The sequence below is a fragment of the Papaver somniferum genome, unplaced genomic scaffold, assembly GCF_003573695.1.
Source record: "Papaver somniferum cultivar HN1 unplaced genomic scaffold, ASM357369v1 unplaced-scaffold_81, whole genome shotgun sequence".
NCBI lineage: Eukaryota > Viridiplantae > Streptophyta > Magnoliopsida > Ranunculales > Papaveraceae > Papaver > Papaver somniferum.
In genome coordinates this window covers 2,354,655-2,375,249 of record NW_020651082.1, presented here as the reverse complement: position 1 = coordinate 2,375,249, position 20,595 = coordinate 2,354,655, and positions in this window count along the sequence as shown.

The window sequence follows — 20,595 nt, the reverse complement described above, 5'->3', positions numbered from 1 at the left end:
ACGGGTGAAATGGACAAAAAAAATAGCAAGGATGAAACTGGATTCATTCTGGTTTAAACTTTAAAAATAGCGAGGATGAAACTGGATGCATCCTGATGTAAATTAAAAATAAGAAAAAATATTTGAAAATAGGTAGGATGAAACTGTTTACGTCCTGGCTATTTTAACATTTTTGTCCATTTAAACAGTATCAAAACCTAAATGTCATTTTCACTCAGAAATTGTTGATTTTGGTCTTTTTAACCAATTTTGTGTAAAAAATATATCCTCGGGGAAAGAAAAATGACCCTGAACAGATGCATCATAAAACGGGGGGGGGGGGGGGGGGGGGGGGGGGGGGGGGGGAATTTCTCCAAGACGAAGAAAACCCGACGAAACAAGGTTGCTCAGAAATATTTATTTGAATAAACTGAGACAAATTGGCATTGAATTCTCTTCTTTAGAGTTTGTTAACGTTGACGGAGCCAAGAAGCGATAATGGACCTAACTTCACCCTGTATGCACAAGAATAAACAGTGTGGCCTCCTCTGCCAACAATGTATGCACCACGAGGTTTATCAAGAGATGCAGGTTGAATACCAAGGCCGTTAACATTGTAACACCATCCACAAAGCTGACCAGGTGAGTCAGCAGTTGTCCCCTCCGGGGCGTTAGGCGGTACATCAGCTGCAATGGCGTCCACAATGGCAGGATTATTTGTGTATTCGATGGTCAGTCCCCCGACGCCCTTAAACGGATTTTGGTTAGGTTTGGAGTCCAGCAAGGCCAGTGCGCGAACGACATTTTCTTTCCCGTAATTGCTGGGATGCGTCTTACCTAGAACATTCAGTAAGGTAGCACCATCTGTACCTTCACGGAGGAGAAGGGAACAGGTAGTCCAAAATGCACCTTCTAAGTGGTTGTAATCTAGAGAAGAGTATTAGATATATGTAATTAAGTGTGTCAGTTAACTCTGTGTCAAGTCAATAAAGTCAACATTGACTTGACTCTTGTCCAGTGTGTTTTGTCCTGGTAGGACAGTTAAATACCCTGTAATAATCCTTTCTGTGTTTAATCAGAAAATACTCTTTCTTCAATAATATCTGATTTACAGTTTTCTCATGGTATCAGATAGCTGATCCTGAGGCAAAACTCAAACTCTAACAACATTCTTTTCAATAATCTTTTCAAACACATATTCAAGATCAATCAAACAGGGTTCATATTATCTTTTTCATAAATCAATACTTGTTATTAGCAAATTTTTCACACAAATTGAAATTAAGATCTGGTTCTTCTACACTCTTTCTTCAACATTTTTTACGAATCCAGTTCATGACATCAAGTGTCATTATTTACAGAAGAAGAAAAGATATGGGTACAAATCTGAATTCCGCTGCTCAAATGGGTAATTCCTCTGACTTTACTTTTCCATTCACCAATATCTCCAATTTTGTTTCGACAAAATTAGGTCCCAATAATTTCTTGCTATGGCGTGATCAGATGGAATCTATCTTGATTTCCACTAATTTATATGGTTATGTTAATGGTGAGATTCAAGAACCAGATAAACAAGTAGAAATTGATGGAGTCTTAAAAATAAATTCTCAATGGATTCTTTGGAGGAAAATTGATTGTTTTGTTACTAGTTGTATGAAGGCAACTTTTACAGATTCAATATCTGGTGATGTTTTGGGTCTTTCTAATGCTAGGAAAATTTGGGAGTTTCTTGAACTTAGCTTTAGAAGTCAGTTTATGGCAAGAAAGAACATGCTTAGAAACCAGCTGCATCATGTAAAGAAAGGAAATCTCACAATTCTTGTTTATCTGCACAATTTGAAGAATATTGCTGACTCTTTAGCAGCCACTTGAGAAAAAAATGAGTGATTCAGATCTAGTTACGTATGTATTGAATGGGCTAGGAAGAGAGTTTGATACTTTTGTTATAGCTGCACAAAATAGAGAGAATCCTTTTACTTTTGCAGAACTCAAACCAAGGTTATTGAATCATGAACAATGGCTCCTTGAACAACAACACACTTCTAGTATTACTTATGATGCTCAACATCCCACTGCTTTGTATAGCTTCAGTGGTAATGACAGAGGCAAATCCAGAAATAATGGAAATTTTAAATATAATTCTGGCTATAATTCAAGATATAACGGGAATGGATTATATCAAGGAAATGGCTCATATCAAGGCAGCACTTCATATCAAGGGAATGGTTCATATCAAGGCAGTACTTCTGGTTCGTATCAGGGAAATTGGATTAATACTAATGGAGGTATAAGAGATTTATCTATATTAGATTGTTGGATTTGTCACAAGAAGGGACATTATGCTAGCAGATGTTATTTCAGATATCATCCACCAATTTTTCATAATTCTGCAAATGAAGCTCAGCATGGTCCTAATCAACAAGCTTTTTTCTACTTTAAATGAAGAAACTCCATATTCTGATCCTTCTACATTAACTGCTTCTCATTGGATATCTGATTCTGGTGCTACTGCACACATGACTGGAGATGAACATCTGTTGCAGAATACTTCAACCTACAAAGGGAAGGAACAAGTGCAAGTTGGTAATGGTAAGTCTCTATCCATTACTTCTATTGGTACTTCCAAAATTCAAACACCTATAGCTAATTTCAGAATGAATCAAGTATTATTACTTCCTGCCATAAGCATAACTTACTTTCAGTAGCAAAATTCACAAAGGATAACTCTTGTTACTTTAAGTTTTATCCATATGGTTATGAAATTAGAGATTTATATTCTGATGCTATTTTTCTCATGGTAAAGTAGTTGATAATTTGTATCCTATTCTGCATATGCCTAAAAATCAATATTCTTTTTTTGCTACTTTAGTTGTTTTTCCTTTTATTTGGCATCCTAGATTAGGTCATCCATCAAATCAAATTTTGCTGAGTTTTATCATTCGTTTGTAGTGTAGATCACTATAATTGGTATCAGATAAGTTCGATCCTTGGCGTGATTATGACAGACGGTACCAGATTGAAGCTATTAGATTATTTAACTAAGAAATTAAGTGTGGAATTGAGAGATTTAAGTGATGAAGTTAAATCATTAAAGTCTGTTAAAGGTGATATGAAGAAGATGAAAGATGATATCGACAATCAATTGCAACTTCTTCGTACTGACCAAACTTCAATCGACAAGAAATTGCAACTGCTTTCTCGATAGATCTATTGTCTTTCCAGATAACCACCACGAAGCAGGGGCAAGCGGTGATGGATCTGATTATTTTGTAGGCAACAAATCACATGGGTACAAATATTTTCATTCTCATCAGGTTATTCCAAATCATCAGTTGGGTAAAGGTCAATTCTCCAATCACATACCTAAAGTTGATTTTCCTCGTTTTGACGGCACCAACCCTAGAGCTTGGATTTGGAAATGCAAGAAATATTTCTTCCTTCATCAGATGAATGATGAACATAAGGTACATATGGCTACTCTATATTTGGATGGCAAAGCTGATGTCTGGTTTCAGGACTATCAGGCAGGTAAAGGCACTCTTTATTGGGAAGATTTCATTATAGATGTTTGTACTAGATTTCAGGAATTAGGTCATGATAATGTTGTAGGAAAGTTTAACAAACTTGATCAGATTAATACAGTTTTAGAATATCAAGAACAATTTGAAGAATTAAAAGCTTTGATGTTAGCTAAGAATCCATCTCTGACTGAAGCGTATTTCATTCAAAGCTTTATTAGTGTCCTTAAAGAAGATATAAGGATGGTAGTTCAAATGTTCACTCCTAACACATTACAACAAACTATTTTCCTAGCTAGGAGACAGGAATGTATCATGGATAGGGCTGTTAAGAATCAGCCAAGGGTTACCAATAAGTTCACTTATCAGGGTAAACTTCAGTCTACTTCCACCAAGGCATCTGCTCTAGCTCCATTGGATACTACACCAACTGTTACTAGCCCCACTACCATTCCTAAGCTACCACCAGTACAGAAGCTTACATATGCTGAGATGAGAGCAAAGCAAGAAAAATAGCTCTGTTACAACTGCAATGAATTTTACACCAAAGGGTATAAGTGTAACAAACAACAGTTATACATGATTGTGGCTGATGAAGAGGAAGGACTACAAGCTGGCGATATAGAACATAGCTCTAGTCCTCCTATTGTGGAATTGGAGGAAGATATGGAAATATCAGTTCATGCATTAGATGGTAACATTTCTCACACTACTATCAAGCTTCGAGGACAAGTTAAAACACAAGGGCTGACTATTCTGGTAGACAATGGTAGCACCCACATCTTTCTCAACCCCTCAGTAGCACAACGGTGTAGTTACACTATCACACCAACTCAGACTCTCCAAGTCACTGTAGCATATGGCAACAGAATGCTGAGTCAAGCCAAATGCCCTTGGTATACATGGGTTATGCAAGGTCACACATTTTCTCATGACCTGCACCTTCTTGATTTAGGTGGCTGCCATATGGTTCTCGGTGTGGATTGGATGCGCGACTTGAGCCCAATCTTGTTCGATTTCAAGAATCTAACGATTAAATTTCAACATAGAGGAAAATATATTGAACTAGTGGGTCACAAGGAAGACGCAGATCGTATATCTCTTGTATCAGGCAAAGCATTTCGGAGACTACTTCGCAGTGGTGAACCAGTTTTGTTTGGTCAGTTATCTTCTATAGCAGGTGCAATTACTTCACTTGATATTTCTGCTCCAATTCCAGAGGTCTTGGAAGAGTTTCCTTCGGTATTTAAACTGCCCACCTCACTTCCACCAGAGAGGGCTCATTATCACCATATTCCGTTAATACCTAACTCAGTTCCACCAAATCAACGGCCCTACAGAGTTCCATTTGTGCAGAAATCTGTGATCGAGAGACTGGTGCAAGAGATGCTCACAGCTGGATTCATTCAACCTAGCCACATCCCGTTCTCTTCTCCAGTGCTATTGGTCAAGAAAAAGGATGGTGACTAGCGTTTTTGCGTGGATTATCGCAAGCTCAACTCGATTACTATAAAAGATAAATACCCCATCCCTGTCATTGATGAGATGCTTGTTCAGCTTCATGGCTCTACTTTTTTCTCTAAGATAGACCTTCGATTTGGGTACCACCAGATACGAGTACACCCATGCAAATGTACAGAAAACTGCTTTCCGTACACATCATGGTCATTTTGAGTTTCGCGTCATGCCATTTGGGCTGACTAATGCCTGGGCCACTTTTCAGTCACTTATGAATGACATCTTCAAACCTTATATTAGGAAATTCATCCTTTTTTTACGATGACATACTAGTCTATAGCCCTGACTTAGCATCTCATTGCACACACCTTCGTATCATCCTGGATATTCTACAACAACATTCACTCCTTGCTAAACGCAGTAAATGTTGTTTTGGTCAGCATAAACTTGAATGTCTGGGTCATCTTATTAGCAATGAGGGAGTAGCAGCAGACCCTGCCAAAATAGAATGTATGCTTAACTGGCCAAGACCAACAACCTTAAAAATATTGCGCGGGTTTTTAAGGTTAACATGGTATTACGATAAATTTGTGAAGAACTATGGACTCATTTTCCAACCTCTTACTGCACTGTTAAAGAAGAATAGTTTTCTTTGGTCTTCTGAGGATGACTTGGCTTTCGAATAATTGAAGAAGGTGGTAACTACTACCCATGTCCCCGTCTTACCAGATTTCACCTTGGAACTCGATCTTGAGACTGATGCTAGTGATAGTGGGGTAGGTGTTGTGCTTATGCAACAAGGCAGGCCTATTGCATTCTTCAGCAAGGCTATGGGACTCCGATACAAGGCGATGTCCACATACGAAAAAGAGCTGTTGAGTATTTTTATGTCTATTCATCACTGGAAATCCTTCTTACTTGGCTCTCATTTCAAGATTTTTGCGGACCATCAATATGACGCCCCAACCTAATCACCTGCTTAGCTAATATGATTACAACCTAATTGAAGCATCAAACCTAAATTATCGATTCTAAGAATCATAATTGCATAAAATGCTAATAAAAAAACCCAAAATCTCTGAAATTATACAAATGACAAGTCTCTCAGGTGATATGAATATATTAATGTGTTGTTTTACATAATAAATATAGAATAGATATATATAAAAGATTCACAACATCTCTAACATCGCTAAAAGCTTTAAGCTACGAAAACATATATCTTCACGCGCACCATTGTTTTTAATTACTGAACTGAAGTGGGAACGAGTGAGCACATCATCCCAAAGGGGTTCCCAATGGAAACAAGTAACTTTCAAGTAATCACTAACATGCTCATGTTTCTAAAAAAACAGTAACTAAACATTCAACGTGCATAACATGCGTAAGAGTATTTCCCCAAATACCTCATGGTAATATTTACACTTCCCGTGCTGAATAAAACCTAAATTTACTATATAAAATAAAAGGTAATACTATTTACACCCTTGTGCTGAAATAGATATATTGCACTTCTCGTGCTCTATAATATTTACACTTCCCGTGCTGAATAAGACTTAGCAAGAAGCCATGGGGAAACCACAGACACTCCTCGCGGGGAAAATAACGCAAACACACATAAAAATATTCACCCAACAATCAACAAACATCGAGTTATAGCATTTTTAGGAAGGAAAAACTTATTATGCGATCAAACCAGTATGATATGCATAAGACCATTTTCCGCAAATACCTCGTAGTACTATTTACACTTCCCGTGCTGAATAAAAACATAAATTTACCATATAAAATAAAAAGTAATACTATTTACACCCTTGTGCTGATATAGCTATTATATGCACTTCCCGTGATATGTACTATTTACGCTTCCCGTGCTGAATAAGACTTAGCAAGGAGCCATGGGAAATCTATAGACACTCCCTGCGGGGATACTAAGTATCACATATCACAACTCATACCCACTCAATTACACATAACTATACTCACAAGAAATAAAGGCACATCATGATCGCTGTTGAAAAGAATCTTAATGATTACAAGAAGGTTACAAGAGTTCCCACCTATTTTGATGACAAGCCACGCCTATCTTGAAATCCACATTCCACTGGTTCATCCTTTGAATCGATCGAGGTTAATAAAGAGTAACTGTTAATCACAAACACTCCAAGAGATTAGCCAAAAGGCTCACACAAGTCTCTAGTTATAAGTTAAGTAAACTATCTAATGGTTCTAAGCCCATTTATGGTTCTACACCTTTTCATTATCTATCTTTAACATACCTAAAGGTTTACTAATTCAATTAGGTTGGTTATGTAGTCCATTTGATAAGTCTTATGTTAGAATACGGGCATCCAACTCAAAACCAATTGGCAATGAGTGGAGAGGCCCTAAGGGGTTATAAGTCGTAGGATCTTAGATTGCCCAACAATGTGGGACTAATAATCTTAACAAGCCCCCTCACATGTAGCCTCGTTGGGTCTAGCACGTGGACAATTAAATCGGGTGACGAGGAGTAAAGGCGCGGTCAAATGACTCGTCGCAAATAGCTTGCTCTGATACCATGTTAGAATACGGGCATCCAACTCAAAACCAATTGGCAATGAGTGGAGAGGTACTAAGGGGTTATAAGCCGCATGATCTTGGATTACCCAACAATGTGGGACTAATAATATCAACATCTTAAGAATATCTACAACTTTGTAGAAGAAACCAAAAGCTAAAAGGGAACTTAAGGGGTCCAATTCATCAATATATGATAACTAATCCTAAGCCCAAGTCCATTAACAACCCATTAACATAAGGTCCAGTCCACTAGAGTCAAGTAACGGTCAATAATAATCATATGGTCAATTAAAGGTAAACGTCTAGTCAAGGTCAAGTCCTGGTCAAATAGAAATTGGTCAAGGTCAGGCCTCTAAGTCAACTCAAGGTTAGATTGATTCAACTCAGTCAGATGATCTAAGTCAAGTAAGTCATCTAGACTGACTGGGATGACTAACAGGCTTAAGTTCAAGAAACAGATGTTCAACCAATCAAAGCTGCATAAGATCAATTCTAACAAAAACAACTTCTTAGTTCTAGAACATACTAACTCTAATTGCAATCTTTATTACATATCTATTCCATTCACGACAACAACAATACTGCCATTACAAATTGTCCACGACATTCATCACACCACCTAAACCTGCAAAGTTCTCTTATAACTTAGCTCTTCCAATTTCAGTCCCTCGTCTTCATGTCTCCATACTTGCATCTGATATACATCATCACTTCTTGAGTTTAGTTCAGGTTCAGTATTATCATCTCAGCAACATCACTACTGCTCTCATGAATTGCAATTCCAACTCAACTCAGACCATCTCATTCATTTGTTTACCAGCAACACAATCTGTTACACCAACCCAACAGCTTAGTCCTGCAACAAATTTATAACAGTCCATCTATTACATCACCACCTGTTCTTTTACTTGCAGTCAACAGTAATAAACCTCCACTAAATTACAGCTCCAACTCAGTCATACCACCTGCATCACTTGAATGCGGCACATCCTTTGCTCCTTTGTAACCTCAACATCAGCTGCAACCTAAGCATTTATAATCATACTTATTTCCTGTTTCTGTTTCTTGTTCTCTCAATATCTATATCATTCGAACACATCCCATGACAATCACTTGTCCTCCCTCACATTGTCGCAACGACGACTTCAGCAACATTGTTCCTATTGTAATTCAAACTCAAACCATTTAATCATGTCATCCCCCCATCTTCCAGTTCAGTTCCATTACTAACTTTAATACCAGCTCATACCTCTTTATACAAATCATAAACTCATCTTCATTCATATATAACTTCTCAAATTCACAGACAACAAAACAATCTTCATCCTTTTCATAATCAGTTCAATATCGGCTCCTTTAGTTCAGTCCCACCAGACTCTTAGCTATACTTTCAATTACCCTTCAACTGCTCTATGAATAAGATTTGCTACAACATCAATTACTAACACCACCAGTTCTGCTCAATGAACACCGACAAAATATTCATTCTCTTTACCTGCAACTTGAGTTTCATCAACAACCATTCCCTGATTTCCTTTGTCTTGCCTCAATTTCAGAAATCTATTTCAAAACCCTAATTTCTACTCCCTCCTTGTAAAACCTTAAATCAACAATTCAAATTCAATCACCACTATCCAATTCATCTTCTTCATCTATAGATTCTCAACTCGGGAATCATAATCTTCAACTTCAATTCATCTAAACCCTAACCCGAGACCCAGTTCCTCCTAAGAAACTAAAATTAAACTCTATATAAACATCTACACTTCAATTAAAAACAAACCCACCTATAATCTATCACTAGATTACTGCTGCAGCAGTAGGGGCCGACCGAGAAGGCCAAAAATAACGAACAAACATATTTGTTGGTTTTACTGTTTGGACAATTACTACTAATATGCAACATTTATTTTTGTCCCTAAATATTCGCAACGGAGGTATAAGTCACCACAATGGGTAACTTTTATATATGTTGCAAACAGACCATGGAGCTCTTCTTCTTCGCCCGTTTCTGACCCGTTTTTCTGGGTAGTTTTGGAACCAAAAAGATTCGTGTAAGATCAAAGTTATGTAAATTCCTTTAAACCCATATACATTAAATTGATTATGAACTAATACGTAAGAATTTCAGAATAAAACAACCTAAATTGAACTATTTTGTAAAATTAAAATTTTAAGAACATTTTTATTTTCATGGAAATTTCAATCAGGAAATTCTTTGATCATAGGTGATTATTTCCGAAATTTCTTTCAATTTACGAGAAATACAGTGATCAATAGCTCTCTTATGTAAAAATATTGAAGGAAAACGATCGAGAATCGAACGATTTTGAAAAATTAATTTTTTCTTCTACACCTCAATTTTGAGGACCATAAAAGTGTGACGGACAAAATCCAAAGAGTCACCCTATAGAAGGCCTCCTTAAACAGTCGGCCAATAACAAAACGATTTCACAAAGAAGAAATCAATAAATTAGAACCCTAATTTAACTTACCCTTTTCTCTGATTTCCAGAAATCTATTAACAGCAGAACTATCACCTTCTCCTTCAATTCATCAAGTTACCAAGCTTAAGATGAATCGCTCAGACAAAAATCACGCTCTAAACTTCAAAGTCAAAATCAACAGGGAGGAGAAGAGGAGAAACAGAGGATAAGAAGAATAAAGAAGGAGAAAAGAGAAAAATGAGTTATTCTCGATTAATTTTGGAGATAAGGCCAACCAAATATGTTAAATGCACATGAGAAACGGCTAAGGGAAGTAGGCGGTTTGATGAGAAATGGAAATTCTATCCTTTGTACATTTGTGAAGATATCTTCTTTATCCGGTATTTGATTATAGATTTAATGTGGTTGTAGTAGTGAGGTTCAAACTCTCGGACTTGTGAAGGATGATTTTTTTTTAAACTTAATAATAAATAAATAAATATATACAATAAAAATATTAACAATGGTGAGAGGTACTGGGGCTAATGATTCGGCCAATTTTCATAACATAGGGCTCAATGATTTATTCTCAACAATAATCGCTCAAAACATAAATTATATGGACTCTTATTTTGCCAAAGTAGATTCTCAAAACATTGATTGTAAATGTTAAGCATGGAACATCAAATCATCTAATCTAAGCATGACCCATCTAATCAAATAACAACCAATTTAATTAAATCATATTTCAATTAATTTTTAATGCAAAAGTCTTAAAAAGAATTAACAAAATTACCCATGTATGAAGCTCGGCCTCCTCCATCGTCCCAGTGATGGGTTCTAACTCCGCATATTGGAAACACACTCAAAGGAATGTTTCATTGCTCAAAAGAGGTGTACAAATGATGAAATGGTGATACTAATGAAAATTGGGTGTTTGCAACGTTTATAATTGTTGCAAACACCGTTACGAAGAACGATAAATGAAAAGTGTTGTAGTATACATAATACTACGACCCTCAAGTGACAGTCGTTGTTACTGTAGTATGAACGACTGCCTCTGATTGTCTAATGTTCTTCGTGTTCTTGAGTTGCAGCAGTAGAAAGGTGGCTCTGCAACTCGATTTTTCTTCACTCTGTAGCCTCCAAAGCTTCCCCAAACTCTCGACAACCTTCGCTAGGATACCTAAGCAACTATTTATAACCCAACAACACCGAAATATCTCGCCATAACTTCATAAAATCCTCCATTACTCGGCATTGATGAAGAAAATATTATCGGATATATTTCTTCCAAATTTCGCTCTTCACGCGTCTGTTGGTTGTAAAACTTCCTAAGATAGAGCAACAATCAAAGACAAGATATTCTCTAACTAATTGGCCACGTAAATTCCAAGTTAGAATCAAACAGAATCGATATTATCTTCTCTTCCCTGTTTAGCTTTATCTTCATCCCACGACTTTGCTGGCCCATTTTTCTCGATCAAATTGACCATACTAATCCGGTCTAGTGTATTCAGGCCCAGCCCAATCATTTACAGCGATTGAATCTCGTTAAAACAACCCGAGAATTCAACTCCAAAATCTGCAGCGTCTGCATGCAATATTCCCGCCAAAATCATTTCAAATGGGGAAGAAACTGCTAGCCCCCCATCCAGAGTAGGGGTGCGAATAGCAGCTGCATTGGGGGTGACCTGGGGGTGTCCCTTAGTAATTAGGTTACCCCTTATCCAAAAGCGAGAGTCCGAATAACACTTGTCCTCCGGGTGCCAAAATCAACTTTTCGAGCCGAATTTTCCAAAAATGTTTATTTCCTAAAAATACATAAAAACACAATATTAGTACAAAAATAGAGTTCCAACAATACGGACATTGAGGACAAATTAGACACAAAAATGTGTCTATCAGTATTCGAATGTCCATGTCGCATAACTTTTCGAGATCTATCTAGTGACACTAGTCTCGTATCTAAATCTTTGTTAGATTAATTTATACTAGTTACAATTCATATTCCGATAATCGAGTTATTATCGGCTTAATCATCTCTTGATTGTTCTTTGACCGGGCTAATAACGTTGACGAGCTTGCGTATCCTTACAATCAAAGTATTAAATACTTTATGGATCAGAGGCTCCATACCCTATTTCAACAGAAATGTCTAACCAAACTTCTTGGTTTTGATTATACTTTGTTTTATAAGAAAGGTACAGATAACAGAGTCGCTGACGCTTTGTCTCGAGCTTCATGTTCATCCCTCACTACAACTCAACCATGCTGGTTGGATGAAGTTCAGGATAGTTATGCAGATAACCACTTGGCTCAAGAACTGATACCTAAACTCATGCTATCTCCATTACATCCTGATGGCTACACCTATTCACAGGGAATTCTCCGACAACATGGCATAATTTACATTGGTTCCCCTGGTAATGATCGTCAGAAGGTTCTTATAGCTCCTCACTCATCAGCTATCGGTGGTTACTCAGGAATGCAATCTTGTTATCAGCGCGCTAAGGATTATTTTCAATAGGTCGGCTTGAAGAAGTATTTGATCAAATTTATACGCGAAAGTGCAGTCTGTTAGCAGAATAAGGTGGAGCACACTTCACAAGCAGGCCTACTTCAGCCCTTACCTGTCCCTGATCAAGACTGGAAGTATTTGAGTATGAATTTCATCACTGGCTTGCCAAAATCAGAGGGAAAGGAGGTAATTTTGGTTGTTGTTGATCGTTTTACTAAGTATAGCCACTTTACTGCATTACGCCATCCATACACTGCACAGTCAGTTGCCAAGGTGTTCATAGATTCTACTCTCAAGCTCCATGGAGTTCCATCTACTATAGTGTCTGACAGGAATGCCGTGTTATTAAGTGGATTTTGGCGTGAGTTATTCAAAGCTGTCGGAACTTCACTGCACCTCAGTACCTCCTATCATCCGCAGACGGCCGGCCAAACAGAGCGTGTTAATGCCCGCTTAGAATCCTACTTACGTTGCATGTGCAGTTACAAGCCTGCTAAATGGGATTCTTGGCTCTCATTGGTAGAGTGGTGGTTTAATACCACTTACCACACCAGTCTCCGCATCACACCATTTCAGGCCTTATACGGGTATGATCCACCCCAGTTTGGTTTACACTCTTCTTCTTCTATTTCTAACTCCACTGTTGAAGATTACATGCATCAGCTTAAGGTGCTTGCAGAGGTATTGCAACATAATTTACTTGAAGCTCAGCATCACATTAAGCAACAGGTGGACAAACACAGAGTTGAGAGATCATTTTTGGTAGGTGATTGGGTCTATTTACGCCTGCAGCCGTATCGACATACCTCAGTCCAACTGCGTAAGAACCTCAAACTCTCTGCTAAGTTTTTTGGCCCTTATAAAGTACTGGAACGTATTGGCCAGGTAGTATATAAACTGCAATTACCTCTTACTTCTCGCATTCACCCTGTTTTTAACGTTTCGCAATTAAAGAAGAAGATTGGTCAGGGTATTGTTCCACAAACATGCTTACCTTCCTTGGACAAGCATGGGCTAATGAAGGTTAAACCAGTGGCTATGATTGATTCTCGCGTGCTTCCCAAGGGACGTCAGCAAGTCCCACAGGTGCTTGTGCAATGGTCCCATGCTGCAGAAGGTGATTATTGTTGGGAGGACACTGCTTTTATCAAGGCTAAGTTCCACAGATTTATCTTAAGGACAAGGATAAGCTGTAAGGGAGGGGCATTGTCATATCCCATGTTAGAGGGAACCCCCTAATAGCAAACCGGTGTATTTAGTAATTTAGTAGTGTGTGAGTGTGGCTGGCACATGTGACATTTGTAAAACCTAGTATGTTGAGAATGCTTTCATTGTTTTCAGATAATCGAAAATTAAAGTTTGTTTTTGTTCTTCTCTGCCTCTTTGAGGTTTACTTTCAATCTGCAACGTAGATCCTGTAGGTTGAGTTTTATCATTCGTTTGTAGTGTAGATCACTACATAGCTCTTATTCATTGTGATGTCTGGGGACCTACTATTACTTCTCTCAAAGGTTATAAATACTATATTCTATTTGTTGATGATTTTAGTAGGCTTCATTGAATTTATCCTATCGAACTGAAATCTGATGCTTGTCAATGTTTTCAACATTTTAAAACTCATATAGAAAATCAATTTTCTATTAAAATTCTTTCTTTTCAAGTTGATGGTGCTGCTGAACTTGTTAAAGGATCATTTCATGTTTTGTTACAATCCAGTGGTATAAATGTTAGAATATCATGTCCTAAAACACCTGAACAGAATGGCCTTGCTGAAAGAAAGCACAGGCACATTACTGAGATGGGAAACATACTCTTGTTTAATTCTTCTTGTCCTAAAGAATTTTGGTATGATGCATTTATTACTGCTACTTATTTCATGAACAGAATTCCTACAAAAGTTTTAAATTTCAAGTCTCCTTTTGAAGTATTATTTGGTATTCCTCCAGATTATTCTTTTCTTAAAACTTTTGGAGTCATTTGTTATCCTAATCTTGCTCATTCAAGAGCAGATAAACTATCACCAAAATCAGTTAAATGCATTTTTACTGGCTATAGTCCTCTTCATAAGGGCTATAAATGTTACAATCCTATCACTAAAAAGCTTTATATTTCCAGGCATGTTGTTTTCTCAGAATCAGAATTTTACTATGCTCCTACCTTTTTGTTTTTCTTCTACTGAAGTTGATCCTCATTTTATTTCTTTTCATGAATCTGTTCCTTCTACCACTATGGTTACTAGGTCTCAAAAAGGTATTTCAAAACCAAAATTCTATACAGATCATGTTTCACATTTTTCTGTTAAACATCCTTTGTCTGCAAATTATACAACATTGTTAACTACTTTATCTGAGCCTAAGACATTTAGAAAAGCTATTAAAAATCCCAAATGGCAAGTATCCATGAAAGAGGAATATACTGCATTGATGAATGATGACACATGGAAGTATGTTGCACCTGAACCTCATATGAATATTTTAGGATCTAAGTGGGTCTATATGATTAAACAAAAATCAGACGGTACTGTGGATAGATTGAAGTCTAGACTAGTTGCAAAGGGCTACAATCAACATGATGGTATTGACTTTAATGAGACTTTTAGTCCAGTTGTTAAATATCTGACAGTCAGAGTAGTTTTTTGTTTGGCTATTACTTACAATTGGCAGATAAAACAATTAGATATAAGTAATGCTTTCTTACATGGATACTTGGATGAAAATGTTTATATGTCACAACCACAAGGTTTTCTTCATCCTGATTATCCTTATGATTATGTATGTCATCTTCAAAAGAGTTTATATGGACTTAAACAGGCTCCAAGAGCTTGGTTTCATAGGTTCAGTTCTTTTCTTATCAAGCATGGTTTCAAGAAGTCTGTGTCTGATACTTCTATGTTTGTGAAATCTACTTCAAGTGGTATTCTTAATTTACTGTTATATGTGGATGATATCTTATTGACTGGCAGGTTATTCTCAGCTAATTGGTGATATCAGAGAATTTTAACTGATTATCTCTTATCAAAGTAATAGTACTTTGTTTATCAGTTTCTGACTGCGGTTTTGTTAGCATATCTTGAACTTCAGGTGTTCTTACTTTTACCAACTCATCGCTTTGAACAGAGACTGTATTCACGGTATTTTCTTTAGATTCACTATTGCAAAGAGGAGTAATGTTCTTACTCGATAAACGTTCGATCTCTAAGGATATATATTTAAGATCAGCCTCAAGTGAAATAATTTTCGATTTCACTTTGGCATGTTCATCATGAAAAATCCTTGTTTTTGAATCATATTCAGAAATAATACCCGATGAGAGTATTGACTTTATGCTTCACCCAAACGACCTCAGAAGCCTGAAAATACATATGTTTGAAAATCTCAAAACTGTCTCTGGATAATTCTCGTTCTACTTATTTGTCAGACTCATCAGTAAGATGATAGGGATGACACTTGTCAGTATCTAACTGTTTTATAGAATCACACTGTTCGTTTCTTAGAGAGTTTAAAAAATAAGGCTCATCAACAAAATCCATAGAAACATTTTTATTTTTTTTTAAATTGGTGCAACGTTTATCAAAGATTTTACTCTCGTCCATATGATCAGACAACTTCGAACACAGACTTGTTAAGTCTCAACATGTTTGCCTGCTCTGATACCAATTGAAAACGCGGGGGTACCAAAATACACCATGCCATTGTTTTCTTAGGCAATCTGTATGGAAAAACTCAATACAAATCCGAGAGTTAAACACAATCAAGGAATAGTTTTTAGAGTTATCTCTATCTCTCTTGCGATTAGAACATTTACAGAAACAAGGCCGTGAACCTAATCACAAAGAGATTACTTAGACGGTACCAAAGACCAATTGTCCAATAATCAATCGAGTCGTATCCAACAAACTACGTCGGATGTATCTAATATGATTGATCAACGTACAACATGTGATATTTCAATTATAAAGATAAACAATATAATGCGGAAAAAGAAATAACACATACACCAAAAATTTTGTTAATGAGGAAACTGCAAATGTAGAAAAATCTCGGGAGCTAGTCCTGATTGAACACCAAATTGTATTAAGCCGCCTCAGAAACTAGCATACTACCAATTAACTTCGGACTAGTACGTAGTTGAGCCCTAAAAGGTATCCCATCGATTAAGGTACAGTCACACTCCTTACGCCTCTTGAATCCCAGCAGGACTCCGCGCAATTGATTCCCTTAGATGACGTCACACCAACTAAGAGTTGCTTCAACTCAATTGAAGAATTTGAACCAATCTTCCTCCCACAGATTAATCCTATTTATATGATCTCTACACCTTTGATCAAAGGTGTGGAAATCGATAGAAATAGACAAAGTCTAGCTAACCTCAAAATCCGGACTTATGCAACGTGAAGTGAAGCCTAGATTATTTATCACTTCACAAGTATAAAACTCGTGGAATCAACAAAGTTTGAGACAAAGAGAACTTTGATGATTTCTATCTATCTTGATTGATGGAACAAGCTCAACCAGGATACTCGAGTTATCAAGGAAAGATAACTGGATATGGCTTCACGAATCCTTATGAAGACTTTGTAGTCGCTAAACCCTAAAAGGGTTAGGAAGAGGACGACTCTAGATACAACTAGGACACACCAAAAAATAGTGCCGGGATTCAAAGATCACATTTTCTTGAAGTTCCCCTTTTATAGACATTCAAAGCATATGTTGCTTTAGGTTTAAGCTAAGATAGCGTTGAACCAAGCAATCAATATCAATCGTTAGATGAATCTTCGAATGTGATTTACATAAGCAATATATACACTCTGGTTAGGTGAAACCGTAACCGAACCGTGTACAAAGACTATGTTCAACATGGTTAGCCGAAACTATATGATTTGAACTTAAAAGCTTAATACTCATTTTCATGAACACTTAGAGACATTAATCTTGAGTCACATACATGTGATCAAATAAATCTAGTATTTTTTGAGAATTAATCAAATAGAAATTATCTCGTAGAAATAATTTAACCGTACTTGAAGATAATCGATATGGTTAGTAAATGCAAAAAGTAAAAATACCATAGCCGTTCGTGACTCAGGTCAGTCAGAATACGTGTACTGTTTGTAAACATTTAACCAAACCAAGTTCCGGAGTCAACATAACTTTTAAAGTATGCATACCGGTTTGAAAACCTTGTGATTACGACCGGTTTCGAAGTCCACATAACTATTTCGGTTTGCGTACTAAAATCGAGTTCAGGAACACACAACTATTTTGGTTTACATACCGGTTTGTAAACTAACCAGGTTCCATAACCAAAGTTCCTAAATGGTTTGCATACGAGTATGCATACTGATCCGGTTCACGAGTTGAAATTTTTTTCACGTGATATACATAAAAATATGCGTACCACAAATATGCAAGTCTATATATAGCTACTCCGCTACGTGTACGAATACATATAATACGGGTTCAGACTTATAACATTTTTCCCAGTTTGTAAGACTGATAACACTGTCTTGTATCCGAATCTATAGTAGTTTTATATTTATCTCTAAATTGATTCAAAACATTCATGAATAACATTAATGACACATGTCACTATTCCAGGCTATTTTAGAAAAATAAACTTGAATCATGATTTTGATTTCGAACAATAAATTGTCCTTAACCGAAATTCATCAAGTATGAACAAATGTTCGTTAAGCTTAGTCATTATATTTAGAGAACTAATTATCAAGATAAAATTGACTCGAAATTATTGTCTATGCATAATAGTCTAATTAGTTATGCGACATCGTCTCAGTGATAGAAAAGTGAATATAACTTGAGAAATAGGTGGTCCAGTCTTCACTTACCTTTTGTTGATGAAGTTCTCCAAAAGCTTTGGTTGGTCTTCGCCTTCAAACGGTAGAACACAATAGTTTTGTTCCGATCACCTTCAGTAGTTTCTCCTTTTAGGGTTGTTTTTATTTTTGGAGACTTTCATTAGATTGTATTCCTTAAATCCATAATTTTTATAGGTATAATGAAGATAATTGTCTGTAATGTGCAGGGATGTGGAAATCGCTTCACTCAAAACCGTTTAATAAGGAAAAACCTGAAATTCTTTTTTTGTATGAAACAAAATTTTAGAGACACCTAGTAAAATGTTTAGTATCTTCTTCCCAAATTATCATATAGTTGACCCTATAGGACATGCAGGAGGTTTGGTTGCTGCATGGATTGATTGATTCCACTTTGACATTGTCCAATGGAATGAAAATATGATTAACATCATAGTGAATACTTCTTTTGATACTAAGAAATGGCCCTTATACCTGTTTTTATGGTAGCCCTTATCCTTCAAACAAAAATATATCATGGGATTTCCAAGAAGAGATTAATGGGCAAATAAATACCAGGAGTATGCCCTGGATTGTGATAGGAGATTTCAACATGATTTTTGATCAATCAGAAAAATTAGGAGGTCTACCTTTTAAAAAATCTAACAGTGACTACTATCTTAGGATTTTGGAAAGAGCTGGAATTTATGATATAGGTTTTTCTGGTTATGAATTCACTTGGAACAACTATAGAAAAGGAAATAAGATATTTATGAGAGATTATATAGGGGAAGTTCTTAATGTCGAATGGGATTTGCAGTTCCCTAGAGCCTCACTTTCTCACTTAGTGGCTATTGGTCAGATCATTGCCTAATCCTCCTTACTCTTGATAACAAAAGCACTAAACTATATTGAGTTTTTAAATTCTATGACATTTGGTTGAAAGAAACCTCATGTATTCAATTTATAAAGGAAACATGGCATAACTTGAGGAAGATCCTTTGGCGAATCTAGTTTCAGATTTGAAAGCCCTAGGAATTAATTTGCTTGACTGGAAAAAGAACATCTTTGGTTTTCCTGCTAAGAAAATTAGTAAACTTTTAAAATACATTGAAATGTTAAGGGCTAGTAGAAATAAAGAATATCAACAAAAAAATACTCAATGATAAACTCTTGAAACTAGAAGCTTTGTATGATACTCAAGAAGCAATAGATAAGCAAAACTCTCGGGATAATATAATTGAGTTAGGAGAAAGAAATACCAAATATTTCTATACGGTTACTCTAAGAAGACGTAAATGGAAAAATATAGAAAGCTTGTTAAATGATCAGAATAATATAATAACTAGAAACATATTAGAAATTAGTAGCATACTAACCAATTACTTCAAAAATTTGTTCACTGAAAATCCAATAGAAACTCATTCAAATGGTTTTTTAATGGTATTGCTCATGTTATCTGTTCTCTAGACAACTATAGTATTCTAGTACCCGCTTCTAAATATGGATTCTTTTAGTCCTCAAAAATATGAAGCCTAATAGGTCTCCTGAACCTGATGGTTTCCCAGTTAGTTTCTTCCCGCATAATTGGGAAACTGTTGATTCTCAAGTCACCTTAACTGTTCAAAATTTCTTCTGTGATAAACTAATGAACCCAGATTTAAATAAAATACATCTCTTCTTCATACGAAAAACAAAGCAACCGAAAAATCATAGTCAATTTAGACCAATAGGTCTTTGTAATACAATATATAAGGTGATAGCGAAAATTCTAGCAAACATAATCAAACTAATTATGGAAAAAATAATCTCTCCTTATCAGTATGCTTTTCATTTTCCAAGACAGGTTTCTGATAATATTATAGTGGCACATGAGATCATTCACTCTTTTAAAAATAAAAAAGTAAGAACTGGAGGTCTAGGAAAAAATTGACATGTCATAGGCTTTCGATAGAGTCAATTGGAATTTCCTCCTATCTACTTTGAAATCTTTTGGGTTTAATGGGGATGTCTGCTCACTTATTGAGCAATGTATTTCCACAACCTCTATTTTTGTCCTTTTAAATGGATTTCCAGGGGATGTTTTTAAGCCTTCCAGAGGGTTACTACAATTATACCCTCTTTACCCTTACTTGTTTATTATATGTATGGAAATATTTTCTAGGCTCCTTATTTATCAGGAAAACAAAAAATTGTTATATCATTCTTTCTCGAGCCGTAGGAGGAGAAAACCTCCTATACGTTTCTAGGGGGCGTTGCTCATCTACATTTATCCCAATGAGCCATCTATCGAATCATTGCAATTGATGTTCGATCCCA